General features: G+C 47.0%; 1 protein-coding gene across 5 annotated transcripts in view; it reads left to right on the top strand.

Annotated features, from left to right (window-relative positions):
- LOC117359013 (putative protein FAM172B) overlaps positions 1–18,176 on the top strand; it is a 37,272-nt gene that overhangs the window by 16,034 nt on the left and 3,062 nt on the right. For 3 of the 5 annotated variants that reach the window (XM_033941080.1, XM_033941082.1, XM_033941084.1), the window contains exon 2: positions 12,851–12,974. The gene's annotated coding sequence lies outside the window, so the exon portion shown is untranslated. The remainder of the gene's footprint in view (positions 1–12,850; positions 12,975–18,176) is intronic. The other 2 variants (XM_033941083.1, XM_033941081.1) reach the window with 1 other exon arrangement.

Here is an 18,176-nt window from a genome sequence, read left to right as displayed (position 1 = left end):
TTTGGTCAGGGTATGCCGCGGCTTCTCTCCTTTCCGGTTCAGACAAGTTGTATGTGTTTCACCAGCTTTGGGACAAGCTTGGGCAGATTTTATGTCTTTGTCTGTGTTCCTGCTGTATTACCTTGAAGGAAGCTGCTAGTTTAATCGGATTCTGGGGTTAGCACTCGAGGGGATTACCAGAGAGACTCTGACCTGTGCTAGGTCACCCAGTCTCGGTTTGTCTCCGGACTGAGCCGACATATGGCAACTCACAGCACAGTGAGATCAGCAGTAAGATAGTGCCCTGTATTTCACACGGGTATTTCATTGTCTCTCATGGGGTCCCTGCAGATTGAGCCTTTGTCTGTTGGTAACTGTCCTTATTTGGGCCTCTGTGCTGCACTGCATGTGTCTAGTAGTGGCATAGGATATATATGCCTAAAGGTAGTACTAATGGTTTCCAAGTTCAGGCTGTCTCTAAGGGCATAATGACACTTCGCATCTTTCTGCGGCCAGGACTCTCTTTCTCTATTTCTGAGGGGGCCTGGACTTCAGATTTACATGCTTATCACGCTGGTTTCTCCTGTCGCCATCTTCTCATGGCACATGCTAGACGGACCTCCTGACCAGACAGGAAGGGCGGTACAGCTCCTTCTAACCAGGAACCAGTTACCTATTCTATCAAACGCGCGGAGGAGCGTGCTCTGTGTGGCGGTTAGCCTCATCCCTGAAGCTCTCATTAGCGATGTGAGCTTTGTCTGATACCTGTTAGGATGCTGTTGTTTTCCACGGGGCGGTAGAGGCAGCATCTTGATTGCGTCTAGTACGTATTCACTTTAAAGGACATACGTATTTCGCTCATGTTGCATGGAGTTAGTACTGTTTTCATGGTTCCAGTATATTCCTCTTTACATTGCGAAACTTGATTTTTCCTAGGAGAATTTCTTTCTTCTTACAGATCCTTCAGTTCTCATCCTGCCGTTCCCTGACCTTCTGCACTTCATTCTGAGGGATCTAGACTTCTTCCAATGACTCTTCAGGCTTTCTCATGAGGGAGAAGATGCTATAATGTCAGGTCAGGGGGCTGTGAACTTTTTTGAGGATGCGTGCAACTTTGCATCCTCCTCAGGTTTCCGGTTAGTTCTTGGAGTCTCTATGTTTTGTGTTTCCCTTTTAAGTGTTACTGGTCCTCAGGGCAGTTCTTGTAGTTCTTCAGGAACTAAGGGACGTTGTTCCACTTAATGCTTGGTGCCCAAGTCGGGGGCATTGGGCAGGCTGGATCCCATTCTGCTGAATTAGTTTCTCAGGGTTACACATTTCTGCAGAAAAACTGGGAGAATATTTACATTTTCACAATGGACTCCGAATCTGCACTAGGTTTGCTTGCCTCTCTTGGAGCAGCACTTTCAGTTTTGGCACATGCCATTTCGCCTACCCAAGGTCTTCATGAACATTTTAGAAAATGTGGGCAGTGGTACCGTTTTGGCGCTACCAGGTGATTCACCTAATTTCTTCTTGACTGACTGCTTGATTCGGACGTCTTCCAGTCGGGCCATTTGACTGACACGAAAAGGGTGGTTTCTTTTCCTCAGTTCTTTGGACGTGAATCTTCGAATTGACACAACACTCTTTTCTCCTGTACTATTTATAGGTACATCGGGGAGATGTTTTTATTCATATAGGAGAGAAATGTGTTTCTTCCCAGAGACTAGAGCGATGGGTCACAGTCTCAGGTTTGCATTCTTCTTTGGTTACCATGTTGCTGACTCCACTGAGAACTTCGGCTTGCTTTCCCATTATGTTACTACAGCAGTCGCTTTTGTTCCGGTGGTTCCCGGTATCTCAGACTCCAATTATTTGGTAGGCTCCTCAAGCATCGCTCTGTATGATTTGGTGGCTCAGCGAGATTTCTCTTTTCAAAGGCATGCCTCGGTCTTTGCTGGACTAGCTCATGGCCACCAATAATCCCGGGCTATCGGGTTGGGGGGCTCGGTGCCTTCCATCCTCAGCTTTAGGAGTCTGGTCTTAAGAGGCGACTCAGTACTTATTCATTCTTCTACTCTGGAGCATGGTCAGGTTACCGTTTCTGGAGCTTCAGACCATTCTTCCAGGATGACGCTGAAGGTCTTTTCAGTCAGTATTATGATGGGGATATTTCTCTACAGCCTGGGCAGTAGGTGATGTGCTCAGTTGGAAGGTAAAGTTGTGGTTCTACTTCAATGGGTGGACCCTCATCTTCCTCTTCTGTTGGCAGATCATTTTATGGGTCAGGAAAAGAGTTTGGATAGACTTTCTCTCCACAAAATCTGTGCATGGCCCATTTATTGTATGTTACAGTGTACAGCACTGTGTATGCTCTAGAAAGTGTAAATGTTAGTGACTAGTGAAATCTTCTACATCCTGGATATTGAGAATTTTGGCTCAGACGTTCCATCTCTTTTTATGGAAGTGAGATCTCCTGGAACTAGACCTCATGGCCTCGTCTCAAAATTCTAAGCTTCCTAGCTTCTTCGGTGGGCACAGGGAGTGGGAGTCAGAGGGGGTAGCAGCGTGGCATTTTTTCTCACCTCTGGTTTCTCTTTTTTCAGTGTTTTCCCCTGGCTGATGATGGCTTGGATTTGCCATCTCAAGCTCGCTTTCAGGGCACAGTTTTTGTAGAATCTCTAGATTGGCTGCACCATCCTTGCTATGCGGATCTGATGAGTCTTTCGGCAGCCGGATTGTTGAGTTTCCTGGTATCTCTGGATTTGCTCATCTAGGGTACGATCAACATGGATATTCGTACTACTTTGGTATTGCCCCTAGCTTTTGAAAAGTCATGGCTGACGTGTAAGGGTTATGCAAAGCAGATTGTTTCTTCTCTTATCCAGGCGATACAGACGTCTTTACCTGTGGCTTCTGCTTCCTTTTGGAGGTTTTTCCTTTCTTGGATACTTCTCAACATTTGCACCCTTCCAGAGTTCTTTTTTGGCACAAGTGTATTGCCAAGGGCTTAGCGTTCAATTCCTTCAGCTTCAAGTGCCATTCTTAGCTTGTTACAAGGTATATTGCTCTTCGATTACTTCTCAGCTTCATGTAGTTCAGTTCCTAAACGGAGTACAGTATATTCGTACACTTCTTAGAAAGCCCTGTCCAGAGTACAGTCTTAAGGTACTTCTTCGCAGTTTACCGAAGGCTTCATTTCATCCTTGTCTTTTGAACACCGGGTTTCTTGTGGCCATGGCTTCAGCTTGGCGGTTTTCTGAGTTGCAGGCCTTGTTTGGCAGGGATTCCTATTTCTGATTTACAAAATCTGGGGTATCAGTTCGGATGGTACCACTATTTCGGTGTCATCCTTTCTTTTATGACACTCTCACTTTTCCTTCCTTCTTCCTGGGAGGAGAAATGGGGAGAAGTGCTTTTATTCACTGCATTTTTTTTGAAAGTGCGTAGCATTCTCCGCGAGCTAGGTTTCTAACGACTTTTAGTTCTTTAGATCACTTTTTTGTATTCTTCACGGGACGCCTAAAACATATGGTTGCGTCCAAAGCCTCCATCGCTCAATGGGTCCAGGAGGACATTCTTTACGCTTGCTTGATGGCAGGGAAGCGGTTGGAGAAGGAACTAGAGAGTTGCGCGGGGACAGAAATCCCACCTGTCCCCACCCGTCCCTGCCAAATCCCACCCGTCCCCATGAGGACTCCCACCCGTCCCCGCCCGTCCCTATAAACTTCAGAAATAGTTATTTCAGTTAATTATGCTACTGAATTAAAGGCTCTGGTAGAAACCCATTTACAAATAAGCAAAAAGACTTTATTAATTTGGAAATATTAATTGGGAAGAATACATACTTTGTAAACGGGTTTCTACCAGAGCCTCTAATGTTTATAAATTTTTATCAACACAACTAATATACTACTTTATCCTGAAGCAAAAAAAAAAAAAAAAAAAGAAATAGAATTATTTTCCTACCTTTGTTGCCTGGTTTCTGCTTTCCTCATGTTCTCATTCAATTCCTTCCAACCACAGTCTCTCTTCCCTCTGCATCTTCCATTTGCTCTTACTGTGCCTCTCCCTTTCTCCCCCCCTTCCAAATTGGTCTGGCACCCATCTTCTTCCCTCCGCTCCCCCCATAGTCTGCCATCTGTCTTCTTCCCTGCCAGCGTCTTCTCCCCACTCTCTCTTCCCCATTTCCTTTCAGCGTCCTTCTCCCCCATCTTCTCCAAGTCCTGTCAGCGTCCTTCTCCCCCCTATGTCTTCCCCATGTCCTTTCAGCGTCCTTCTCGCCCCACCCCCCGTCTTCCCCATGTCCTGTCAGCGTCCTTCTCCCCCCCGTCTTCCCCATGGCCTTTCAGCGTCCTTCTCCACCCCTTTGTCTTCCCCATGTGCTTTCAGCATCCTTCTCCACCCTCAGTTTTACCCATTTTCCTCTCCACTCCACCTTTCCTCCCTTTCTCTCTCCCTGCCCCCTTACCTTCGTGGCGCTTCCCCGCCCGAGCGACAACAGAACAGGCCCGGTCCGACAAACCTCCCTGCACTTAACCGCAAATCTAAATTACCTTCTTACAGGTAAGATTCGCGGCTACAGGGCAGGAGGTTTGTCGGACCGGAGCTGTTGTCGGTCGGTCGGGGAAGCGCCACAAAAGTAAGGGGACCTGGCCGGCTGTGCTGCACCTGGGGCGGACCGCCCCCCTCCCTTGGTACGCCACTCGAGCCGCGAGGTTATTCTCCTTCTCCATACCTGCCCTGCCTGCAGCACAGAGCCAAACGGAAGTCTTCCCGACGTCAGCGCTGACGTTGGGAAGACTTCCGTTCGGCTCTGTGCTGCAAGCAGAGCAGGTAGGGAGAAGAAGAGCCGCGCGACTGAGTACATCCAGCCCCACAGGAACCCCGCGTCCCTCGGAGGCGTCCCCACGGGATCCCCGTGACCCTAGGGGGCATCCCCACGGGATTCCCGCGACACTAGGGGGCGTCCCCACGGGATCCCCATGACCCAAAGGGGGAACCCGTGAGATGCCCGCGGGTCCCGTGGGATTCCCGTCGTCCCCGTTCCCGTGCAGCTCTCTAGAAGGAACTTCATGACCATTTTGCCAGAATGATGGCTACTTCTTGGACTCGATCCAGAGGTTTTTTCCTTGTAGGAGGTTTGTCTCGTGGCTGCTTGGTCTTCCGAGAGTGCTTTCTCTCAGCATTACTGGTTGGATGTGGGGGCGCATGCGGTAGATGTGTCTAGTGCTTCGGTTGTTGCGGAGGCGGCATTTGCTTCCCACCCAGATTGAGGATTGCTTTGCTACATCCCATTGGTCTCTGGATTCATCTGCTGCTGTTGCTAAGGAAGGAAAAATTATGTTCTTACCTGTTAATTTTCTTTCCTTTAGACGCAGCAGATGAATCCAGAGCCACACCCTTTCTGGATATTGTCTGTCGGGTTTTTTTTTCTTTTCCAACTTTCGAAGTTTGTTATTATTGATGGTTGTATTCTGTATTATTGCCCTTTGGAATTTGTTATGGGAAAGAAGTTTTTTACATGCTATGCCTATTGATGGTTATAGATGCTTGGGCAAGGAGCTATACTGGAGACACAGGAGGAGTGGCAGCCAATAGGACCACCTGTCAATCAGTTTCTCTATCTCCGCCTGCTGGTAGATGTGTGCTATCCCATTGGTCTCTGGATTCATCTTCTGCGTCTAAAGGAAAGAAAATTAATAGGTAAGAACATAATTTTTCCATTGTCTTTTATCCTAGGATAGGGGTGTCCAACCTGCGGCCCCGTGAAGTATTTTGTGCGGCCCCGTTCAAGGGCGATGCAGTGTTTTCCTCTGCTGCCCCCGGGTGTTTACCATCTTGCCGGCTCCCTCCTGTGTCTTGCTGCAGCGTTTGAAAGCTTGTGCGGCCCCAGAAACATTTTTTTCGGCCAATGCGGCCCAGGGAAGCCAAAAGGTTGGACACCCCTGTCCTAGGACAAGCAAGCAGCTTGTTCGCACATATGGGTGACGTCATCCACGGAGACCGGTACGGACAGTCTGACAAGTTAACTGTCACTTTAAGTTTGAAAAACTTTGTGACTGCCCGCACTGCGCATGTACGAGTGACTTCTTACCCACCAAGGCATGAGGCTCCCCAGTTCTTCATTTTCCACAGAGCAAAGAAGTTTATTTCTCCTGAACTCTGTTCAGGTTTTTACTTACCCTCCCGCTTCACATCTTTTTTTCTCTATATATTTTCTTTTTACTTTTTCTACATTTCTTTTCTTCAGTTCGGGATTCTTTTTTTAAAAAAACCCAAAATAAACTCTCCGTCGAGGTACTCCCCCATCTTAGCGGCAGGGGGATCACGGTGTTACATTGGTTTATTGACTTTCTTCAGGTTGATAGCTTTTCAGTTCACATGTTCTTATAGTTCTTATAGTTCTTATAGTTTTCTTTTTCTTCATTTGCGCTTTTCTCTTATAGTTCTTATAGTTCTTATAGTTCTTATAGTTTTCTTTTTCTTCATTTGCGCTTTTCTCTAGAGCAGTTTTACAGTGCATTCATGGAAGGTGCCAAGTTTTGATAGCCGTCGACATCAAAGGCATCAGCATCACCGGACATACCAGCTTCGGGGAAGCCTGCTAAGAAGCCGTCCGCTTCCCAACAAGCATCACAGGTCTCCACAGAATCGAGTCATTTGATGCAGACCAAACAACAATGCCACCGCTCCCCAGTTTCGCAGGTTGGCAACTCGGTCAACAATCCTTTTTCGGCAACATTTGGGGTTCGAGGTCAACTTCCCCAAATCGCAACTTCAACCCTCGGGGTTCAAGATCAGCATCCCCAAATCGTAACTTCAACCCTCTCAAACTCTTCAGTTTATAGGAGCCCTACTTGACACCATACAACTCGGGGCATTTGTACCACAACAAAGACAAGACAATCTCATACAACTTTGCAGTCAAGTTTCTCATCTTCCAACCATCTCAGCCAAACATATGATGAGACTCTTGGATCACTTGGCCTCTACAGTCCATGTTTCTCCCTTCGTGAGACTTCATCTCAGAATAGCTCAGTGGTCTCTGGCGTCTCAATGGTATCAGGCTCTTGATCCTTTTTACCAGAAGATTACTGTCACACCATCACTGCGTCAGTCTCTTCACTGGTGGACAAATTCTTTGAATCTTTCCAGAGGGCTCTTATTTCAAATGCCGCCACATCAGAAAGTTCTGAACATGGACTCCTCCAGATATGCAGGAGATGCTCATCTGGACAGTCTCCGGACACAGGGCCACTGGTCTGCTCAAGAACAGAAGCTCCAAATCAATCTCTTGAAACTCGGAGCAGTCCGCAATTATCTGAAAACATTTCAACACTGGATATCCAATCACATGCTGCTTGTTCACATAGACAATCAAGTCGCAATATTTTACATAAACAAGGAGTCATGGGTTCTCTTACCTCTCTGTCAAGATTCCGAGAAGGTTTGGACTGGGCGATTCCCCGGAACATCTTTTGAAAGCGGTCTATGTTCAAGTAGAGCAAAACAATCTTGCCGACAAACTCAGCAGATATCTTCGGCCACAGGAGTGGATACTTCACTCCAAGGTTTGCTTCCTTTGGGAACTCAGAATAGACTTGTTTGGCCTATCAGCCACAAACTGCCTCAATTTTGTTCCAGACAATAATGTCCTCATCGAATGGAGGCTGATGCTTTTTTCCTGGATTGGATAGACGAGTTTCTCTATGCATTCCCTCCAATTCCACTTATTCTCAAGACACTGGTCAAACTCAAGCAAGAGTCAGCCACCGTGATTCTAATAGCTCCTCGGTGGCCCAGGCAACCATGGTTTTCCCTCCAGCTCCAGCTTACGGTCAAAGATCCAATAACCATCTCTTCTCACTCAGATTCAAGGGTCACTTTTACATCCCAGTCTTTACACCTGACAGCTTGGTACCTTTTGCCATGAACCTCAACAGTCAATGATCTTCTGAACCCCGTCAGAGTCATTTTAGACACATCCAGAAAATTTTCCACTCGGCAATGTTACCAGCAGAAGTGGACACAGTTTTCAGCGTAGTGTGCTCTTCATCATGATGCTTTACCCCCTTCCGTTTCTTCAGTGTTGGAATATCTTCTACATTTATCTAGCTCAGGTCTTAAAACCACATCATTCAGAGTTCATCCTAGTGCTATCAGTGCATTCCATATTCAGATCGGCAACAAATCTCTGGCTTTGCATTCTCTTGTTTCTTGATTTATGAAAGGTCTTTTCAACATCAAACCACCTCTCAAACCACCTCCAGTGTCTTGGGATCTTAATGTTGTTCTTTTCAGACTAATGAAGCCTCCATTTGAACCAATGTTGTCGGCTTATCTTAAATTCCTCACTAGAAAAGTAGTACAGTGGTGCCTCACACAACGAACTTAATTGGTTCCAGGAGCAAGTTTGTTATGCGAAACGTTCGTTATGTGAAACGCGTTTTCCCATAAGAATACATGTAAAAAAAAATAATTCGTTCTGCAGCATAAAATATGCTAAGATGACATAAAAAAAGATAAATTTTTGGTTATTATTTTTATTTAGATACATCTAAAAACATAATTGTTTTTTAAAACAACACACATTTTTTAAATTTAAAGACAGACTAAGTAGAGTCTAATTTTACAGTGAGAGAGGGCAGAGTCTCAGCGGCAAAAACTGGGACTTAACTGTTCATTTTTTTTTTTTTCTACCGTGTTTCCCCGATGATAAGGCAGGGCCATCAAATAAGACAGCCCCCCCTTTTTAGAAAAAAATGTAAAATAAGGCACCCCCCCCCGCAAATAAGCCACCCACCGATACCTGCGCTTACCCGAATCGGGTGGTACGGTGGGTGACTCCGTGTGGTCCCTGGCACCCCCCACCCGATCGGGGCAAGAGGGAGCCCAAGCCCTCTTGCCCCCGACTCCCCGACACGATCGGGGCAAGAGGGAGCCCAAGCCCTCTTGCCCCCCCGACTCCCCGACACGATCGGGGCAAGAGGGAGCCCCAGCCCTCTCGCCCCCCCCCCCGACTCCCCGACACGATCGGGGCAAGAGGGAGCCCAAGCCCTCTTGCCCCCCGACTCCCCGACACGATCGGGGCAAGAGGGAGCCCAAGCCCTCTTGCCCCGCCGATTCCCCAACTCCCCAACAATATCGGGCCAGGAGGGAGCCCAAGTCCTCCTGGCCACGGCGACCCCCTAACCCCACCCTGCACTACATTACGGGCAGGAGGGATCCCAGGCCCTCCTGCCCTCGACGCAAACCCCCCCTCCCCCAACGACCGCCCCCCCCAAGAACCTCCGACCGCCCCCCCAGCCGACCCGCGACCCCCCTGGCCGACCCCCACGACACCCCCAACCCCCTTCCCCGTACCTTTCTGTAGTTGGCCGGACAGACGGGAGCCAAACCCGCCTGTCCGGCAGGCAGCCAACGACGGAATGAGGCCGGATTGGCCCATCCGTCCCAAAGCTCCGCCTACTGGTGGGGCCTAAGGCGCCTGGGCCAATCAGAATAGGCCGGGAGCCTTAGGTCCCTCCTGGGGGCAGGGCCTGAGGCACATGGTCGGGTTGGGGGAAGGGGAAGGGGGTTGGGGGTGTCGTGGGGGTCGGCCAGGGGGGTCGCGGGTCGGCTGGGGGGCGGTCGGAGGTTCTTGGGGGGGGCGGTCGTTGGGGGGGGGGGGGGTTTGCGTCGAGGGCAGGAGGGCCTGGGATCCCTCCTGCCCGTAATGTAGTGCAGGGTGGGGTTGGGGGGTCGCCGTGGCCAGGAGGACTTGGGCTCCCTCCTGGCCCGATCGTGTCGGGGGGGCAAGAGGGCTTGGGCTCCCTCTTGCCCCGATCGATGTCGGGGAGTCGGGGGGGCAAGAGGGCTTGAGCTCCCTCTTGCCCCGATCGTGTGTCGGGGAGTCGGGGGGGGGCAAGAGGGCTTGGGCTCCCTCTTGCCCCGATCGTGTCGGGGAGTCGGGGGGGCAAGAGGGCTTGGGCTCCCTCTTGCCCCGATCGTGTCGGGGAGTCGGGGGGGGCAAGAGGGAGCCAGGCGGAGAGAGGGCAGTTAAGCGCAGTGCCTGCGCGGAAGGATGCAGCTCGGGCGACTTCGTTGTGTGAAACGAAGTTCGTTGTACGAATCAAGACATAAAGTTCGTTGTGCGCAGCGTTCGCTGTGCGAGGCGTCCGTTATGCGAGGCTCTCCATCACTTCTGCATGTCAAGTGAGTGAGCTTCAAGCGTTGGTGTCAGACCCACCTTTTACATTTTTTTCACCATGATACGATGGTTCTCTGCACTCATCCAAAATTCCTACCAAAAGTGGTCTTTGAGTTTCATCTCAACCAGTCTATCATGTTACCAATTTTTTTCCAAAACCACATTCACATCCTGGCAAGACAGCTCTTCATACACTGGACTGTAAGCAAGCTTTGGCTTATATACAAAGGACTCAGTCTCACAAAACATCTCCTCAACTGTTCATCTCCTTTGACCCAAACTGACCGAGCAAGCCTGTAACCAAGAGAACTATTTCCATATGACTGGCGGCTTGTATTTCTTTTTGCTATGCTCAGCCTGGACTGCAACTATGTATCATGGCACATAGAGTTTGAGCTATGGCAACTTTAGTTGCATTTTTGTGTTCCACTCCCATTGATGAAATCTGCAAAAGCTATTTGATCCTCAATGCATACCTTCACCTCTCACTCTGGAATCTTTTTCTAGACGTGATACTCACTTCAGCCAAGCAGTTTTACAAAATGTATTCTCTTAATTGGCTAACTCTCCCTCCATCCTTTTTCAGTAAGATAGGGAGTCCCATATGTGAGAATATGCTGCCTGCTTGTTCTAGGATAAAGCACAGTTACTTACCATAATAGGTGTTATCCGGGGACAGCAGGCAGATATTCTCACAACCCACCCACCTCTCCTGGTTGGCTTCTAAGGTTGCTTACAGAACTGGGGAGCCTCGCGCCTCGGCAGGCAGGAAGGCACTCATGCATGCGTGGTGCGGGCAGTCGCAAAGTTTTTCAAACTTAGTGACAGTTCTCTTGTCATACTGTCCATACCGGGCTCCGTGGATGATGTCACCCATATATGAGAATTTCTGCCTCTATTTCATACCAACATTTTAGGAAATTTCTTAAGACTTTTCTGTTAAAAAAAATCGTTGTCAGCTTAAGTTTGTATATCACTGTGTTTGTAGAGGTTTTCTTTTCTTGTTAACCGCATTGAACCGCAAGATCTTGCGGTTTATAAATAAACTTTTGTTATGCTTATATTATGTATTTTTACTATAGGGATCAGAAGGCTTGGGTGGCTATAGAAGAGATGCTTTTGTACCCTAGGATTATTTTTGAAAGTGGGAGGCAGATAATGTTTAGTAATTCCAAAACTAGTGTGGAATGGGAACACCCTTTATTGGGCCCATTGCTGAGGGAATAGAGGTTGCAGAGGAAATTAATTGGAGTGGGTGAGCAGGTTTTTCCAGATAGTAAAATTGTAGCCTATGCACCCTTTTCTGGATCGGAATGGAAGTCTTTGAGAGCTCAATTGCAGGGGGTGTGAGTGGACAGATTTAAGCAGATGTTGGAGGACAAGGTAATGATCACAAAAGGTAGATTATATCAAATTGTCAGGGGTTCCTTCATCTTTTTTTTTTCCAGCTCAGGTACCTTACTCGTATCTCTAGGATACAGGTTCATACTTTAACATGTCCAGCTACCCCTTTAGAAAACTGTGGACCCACGTTCTCAGAAATTGCTCTCAAGAGTAGCACTTTGTTGGAGGAAGACGCGTAGGCAAGCAAGACTCATGAAGCTCAGTGGAACGATTTATGGGAGACCCCGTTGACAGAGCCTGAATGGCAAACAGTTTATCTTTACATTCATAAATGTTCATGGGCTACTAAGTATAAACAGTTATAAGGTTATTCACAGGGTTTGTGTGTCCTTTGCAGCTGCTTCCTATGGGAGACTGTTGCGACGGGATGTGGGGGCGAATGGTTTCTTTAAGCATCTGTGGTAGTCTTGTAGATTCTGGTCCTCTATACAATTTTTTTTAAAATGTCGTGTTTCTGAGAGGTTTTCTTGAGGGCCTCAGCTTTGTCTTTTGGGCTGGGTCTAAGTGATAAATTGCTGGGAGGTCAAAAAGAATTTGTGCTGAACTTGTTTGGCAGCTAGACATACTATTGCAAACCAATGGTGTTTAGCTGAGGGTCCTCAGATAAGTCACTGAGAAGTGCTTAGAAGAGAAATAATGATATATGATAAGTTGACTTAGATGTTAAAGAGTGAAAGAGAAGAAAATGGAGGAGGTATGGCACTGGTTGGAAATGAATACATCTTGATGTGGGAAGTAGTTGGGATTTTTGTTTTCTTTTTCCTTGCTCTATATTATTATTTTTCATACTTCTATTTGTTTCAAGAGATATGTAATAATTTGGCTACCTTGCAGTTACTAATAATGGATTCTGCTTGTATAAGTGACTTAGAATTTCCTAATTTATCCCTTTCTACGACCAGTTTTTAAGATATATTGGAGGGAACAGTATTTTCATCTTTATATGTATTTTGGTCTTAGGGAGAAGGAACGGGTCAGGGTTGGAAGGGAGAGGGTTAATTTTTCACTTTTTTTTTTTTTGAAATAGTGTATACTCCTGTACTTATTTTGGATATGGTAAGAGAGAAAGTCTCAAACTTTGAGAGATACGAACATGGGAAAGTTTGCGACTTGTTATGTGGAAGTTCCTTTTGGAGGTGTTTTTCAGTACTGTGGTGTATTAGTATTGATGAAGCTTGCTTTGTCTCTTGCCATATGTATTTTGCCTGGAATTGTGGTTTTTATACAAATAATTTAATAAAAATGAATATTAAAAAAAAAAGTATTTCACCATTTATTTGCCTTTATTCTCAGATAGACCATGCTGACCAATAGACCTTGGATCGCATCTTCTGTAGGAAAGATCCATACTTTTTGCTTGTGTTTAGGTACTCTACTCTCAAGCTATAAACAAAGGAGAACCAGGTAATACAAACAGGTCAGTGTCAAGCCTCTGAGGGTAAAACTTGCAACTCTTACCTCAGGATCATCTTGTGCCCCACCACCACCACAACCACAGGCTTAGTTTTATGATTTATGTCAGTCTTATACAGCTAATTTAGGGACTCATTTTCAAAGTACTTAAACACAAAACATAGGTTTTGAAAATTGGTTTCCCTTCTTTATGTAATACTACTACATTGGCCCTGTACATTGATGGAGGCAAACCCCCATAAATGGCGCCATAAGTTAGGCAGCAGTAGGCGTCTTACTGATACCTAACTTAATTCCTTTAATCAGCACTGTAATTGTCCATGCCGTTAAAAAAACCCAAAAAACTGATTTTTTTAAAAAAGTTGCCATCGGAAACGTATCTATAGCAAGGCGCCTAGCAACGTCTAAGGTCAAACTAGATATGATTAGGGGTGATGACCTTAGGGGCTGTAAGATGTGATTCTCAAAAGAACTTAGGTGCCTTAAGTTTTGTGAAAGGTGCCTTTTGCCACGATTCTTTAAATGGTGCCTAAATGTGATTGACACACGGCCGGTGCTTTTTTGTAGGCAACTGCTGATTAAGGGCCAGATTCTGTAAACGACACCTAAATGTTTTTCACACATTATTGTATGTTCACTAACCCAAAAGTTAAAAAATATATTTACAATACAACTTATAGCAACCAAGGGAGAAATAATGAATTTTCAGAGGGGATAGTTGGGGAGTCTGTAACTTGGGGAGAAAACACAAATTTTCTTTGTGGCATACATATAGAATTTGAGGAAGCTTCACACATTTGCCACCCTGGGATGCAGGAGGAAGTGAAAGTTGCAGTTATCAAAAGTTTTGTGAAAACTGGAAAGGCATTTGTCATTTTATTACTATGTTCTTCATGCAGCTACATATATCAAGAGCACTTTGCATACAAATAAATTTACACTTGCCGTCACATTACTGTGATGCATTTTTTATTGTAAACCTAATACCTAAGGGGATAATTTTGAGAGAGACCAGAGCTTGAAAGTATCTGTGGGTCAAAGTACCCATAGTAATGTGTGTTTAGGGATATTAAACTGAAATCCACTTGTATGTTTTCCTCCCCTCCACCCACCATGTACTTTAACCACATTGAGGGGAATTTTTCAAAGTGCCCCATCTAGTCAATTAAATAATTTTAATGCACCTAGACCAGTTTGAAAATTGCCCTCAGAAGGCATTACAAATGATCAAATAAAATACACCACAGAGGCATCAAAATTAGACTTGAGAGTATAATTTTTGTGGTTGTTCAGGTTTTGCCACATCTAATAGTAAGTGGAACCAATGTTTCAGCCATTGTGCTGTGGCTGGAAGTTGGTTCCACTTACATGGACTTTACAAAACCCAGACAACCACAATGAAATCACTAGCCATGGAAGCCTAAGAGAACAAGAGTTACTTGATTGTATTTATCACTATTGAAATATTGTATTGCTTTTCTGTGTGCTTTGTATCATTGTATTATTCTGTGAACCGCCTAGAACTTTTGGGGTATTGGTGGTATAGAAAAATAAAGTTGTTATTATTATTATTAGTTATGACTTTGTTTTATCCCCTCTTCTATAAAGCTGCGCTAGCCTTTTTAGCGCTGGACACTGCGGTAACAGCTCCAACATTCATAGAATTTCTATGAGCGTCCAAGCTGTAACCTCTGTGGCTGGCGCAAAAAATTATAATGCGGCTTTGTAAAGGAGGGGGTTAGTTAGGATGTGGTACTATATAATAGGTGCTTTATGAAGACAAAGATTGATATGAACCTGGAGATCCTGATTAAGTTCCCCTCATCACAAAGGGCCCCATGCACTGAGTTTCTCCACAAAGGTCCCTTTTTATGTGACTTGAAGCAAGTCACATACTAAGGATTAGAGAATGACACGGTGAAAAAATTGGTCCCCGTCACCGCCCCGTCCCCGTCTCACCATCCTCTGCACCGCCCCGTCACCGCCATTCCCTTCACCGCCCCGTCACCGCCACTGCCACCCCATTCACCGCCCCGTCACCGCCACTGCAACCCCATTCACCGCCCCGTCACCGTCACCGCTGCATACATAAAAGCCTCAAACGGGTACGATTTTATATACTTTTCTTTATTTACGTATAAAGGAAACATTCTTTAAAACTTTAAAACTTAGTTAAATATTAGTTAATAACTATACAAAAACAAACACGACATGTACTTTTAATGCTTACAATGTTAGCCTACATGGTAAGTAGACGCGGCCGCTGTACCTAATCGCGGCAAAGATCTCCCTGCCGTGATTAGCATAGTGACCGCGGCTACGGCTGCAAGTCTCCCCTCCCCCCAGCGATCACGACAGGAGGGCACCCAACCCCTCCTGTATGCTTCTCCTCTGATCCTCCTTCCCTCAACCAAGCATCTCTCTCTCTCCCTCCATGAGTCCAACTTTTCACTCTCTGTGCTCTCCCCCTTCCCCAGTGTAACATTTCTCCTTCCCTCCTTTCTGTCCTCCCCATCCATCTTGCCCTCTCCATGAGTCCAACACTTTCTGCCTCCTGCACACTTTCTCTCTCTGTCCTTGCCTCTTCCCTCAGTGGTATCCCTCCTTCGCACCCCACAACCCAACATGCTCTCTCCCCATGCACCATCTCACCTTCCCCTCCAGTGTGTAGCACCTTTCCTTTCCCTCCTTTTCTGCCAGGTTCAGCAGTACCTCTTCTCCCTTCCTTTTACTTCCCCCTTGTCCAGCAGTACCCCTTCTCCCTTCCCTGTTCCCATTGTCCAGCAGTACCCCTTCCCTCCTGTCCAACAGTATCCTTTCTCCCTTCCTTCTTCCCCTCCTCCCCTTGTCCAGCAGTACCTGGTGTACACTGGGCAGGAAGAGAAGCTCCGGCATCAGCGTCAGCTGACTAGCAACTTCCTGCAGCTGCATCTTTTGCTGGGACTCCTGTCTTCGTGTATCCGGCAGATATGCGAAGGCAGGTGTCCCATACGATGGGGGGGTTGCTAGTCAGCTGACGCCGGAGATTCTCTTCTTTCCCAGTGTGCAAGATTGCGCCAGCGTCAGCTGATTTGCAACTGCCTGCTGCCGTCCAGTGTTCCCTCTAAGCGGGCGGGTGTTGTGAGCAAACTTTTTTCACCGTGAGCCAAAAATATCGGGCGCCAGCAAGTTATGAGCCAACTCGCCCGATTCTCCTCTCGCCGCCCTGCCATCTGCCGTACGCCTCTTCCGATCGTGCGCTGTGACGAGAAACGTGTGCGCTGCGATGTAATATTTTGTGCGCCAGCGCACGCCAGCGCAGCTTAGCGGGAACACTGGTTCAAATGGTTTTATTTATTTCCCCAAATTTATTTTTGTTATACGCATTGAAAATATTTGATATTGCGTTTAAATCAAAATCTCAATAAACTTGAAACGAGTGCCCGTGAGATTGTGGGAGGGTTAAATTCTCAAAACTTAGAAGTTTTTGCTACGCCAGCTTTCTGGTATCTTTACATACAGTGGCGTACCTAGCATATGTAACATCCGGGGCCCATCATTTTTTGGCACCCCCCCCCCCCATCTGTAAGAAAAACATGATTTTTAGTAACAAACCACACGTCACACATGAGTACCTAGGAAAAGGCAGCATCTTACATATTGCAGTGAGCAGTACATCAATACACCCATTGTAAAACTAAACAAGCCAGACCAGCACAGATCAATCCTACACCGTCAATCCTAACAGAAAACCATGTCTTTCGAACACACAGAACACAGAAAACACCTTCGCCTAGTAAGGAATATGTAATCACAAACTAACCCCTCCCTCTTTTACAAAACTGTAGTGTGGATTTTAGCTACGGAGGTAACAGCTCTGATGCTCATAAAATTCTGAGCATCAGAGCTGCTACCACCAAGGCTGGTGCTAAAAACGCTTCACAGTTTTGTAAAAGGGGGGATAAAATAAAAATACATAGACAAAGGTTAAATTGAACCAGCAAGAAGCTGGACTCTGCATACAATGCTTCACAGAAACAGTGACACATGTCTCCTAAAGCAATAAATAAATAGAAATTTTTTTCTACCTTTGTCTTCTGTGGTTTCTCCTTTCCTCATCTTCTTGTAACTCTCTTCCTTCCATTCACTGTCTGCCGTCTCTCTTCCCCTATATGGCATCTTCTCTCCTTCTATGCCCCTTCCAGAAACTGTATGCCTCCCCCTTCCATCTCTCCTTTCACCCCATTGGTCTGGCATCTCTCTCCTCGCCTTCCCTCTCCCACACCTCTCCTCATAGTCTGGTATCTCCCCTTCCCTGATTCTCTGGCATCTCTCTCCTTTCCTTTTCTTCCATCTTTCGCTCCCCCTCCATGCTCTCACATCTCCCCCTTCCTTTTCCCTTAGACTGGCATACCTTCCTCCTATGCTCCAAGCCCTGGCATCTCCTTTAATTCCCTCCCTCATCTTCCTTCTCCCTCCAGCTGGGTACCGCAACACTCTTCCCTGCAGCTCTGCACTTCCCCACAATTGCCATGCTTCGGTTCCTCTTCTTCCTTCCTTCCTCCCCCCCCCCCCGCGGGACCCTGCGGCACCATCAACTCTTACTCCCTCTAATGTCGGCCCTGCAGCTCCAGACTTCCTCGCACCTTCCCCCCTCCCCCTTTGGATCGCTATTATTTTAAATGTTATAGCCGCGGAGCTGTATCCATCAGTGGAGATGTCTAACCTCGGCCTGCCCCGGAACTCTTACTGCAGCAGCCGCCCGTCTAGGCAGGAACAGGAAGTCACTGTTGCAGTAAGAGTTCCGGGGCAGGCCGAGGTTAGACATCTCCACTGATGGATACAGCTCCGCGGCTATAACATTTAAAATAATAGCGATCCAAAGGGGGAGGGGAGAAGGTGCGAGGAAGTCTGGAGCTGCAGGGCCGACATTAGAGGGAGTAAGAGTTGATGGTGCCGCAGGGTCCCGCGGGGGGGGGGGGAGAGGAAGGAAGGAAGAAGAGGAACCGAAGCATGGCAATTGTGGGGAAGTGCAATCCCCCCAATGCGTCCCCTTACCTTACCTCCCCTTACCTTTGCGACGCGTGTGTGCGCTGTGAAGAGAAACTTTGCGCTGCGATGTAATATTTTGTGCGCGCGCGCAGGCCAGCACACCTTAGCGGGAACACTGCTGCCGTCGCGTATGCCGGGACTTCTGCCTTCGCGTATCCGGCAGATACACGAAGGC

Source organism: Geotrypetes seraphini, chromosome 4 (assembly GCF_902459505.1).
Source record: "Geotrypetes seraphini chromosome 4, aGeoSer1.1, whole genome shotgun sequence".
Taxonomy (NCBI): Eukaryota; Metazoa; Chordata; class Amphibia; order Gymnophiona; family Dermophiidae; genus Geotrypetes; species Geotrypetes seraphini.
Note: the sequence above shows the minus strand (reverse complement) of the source record. Positions and strands in the feature narration are given on the sequence as shown.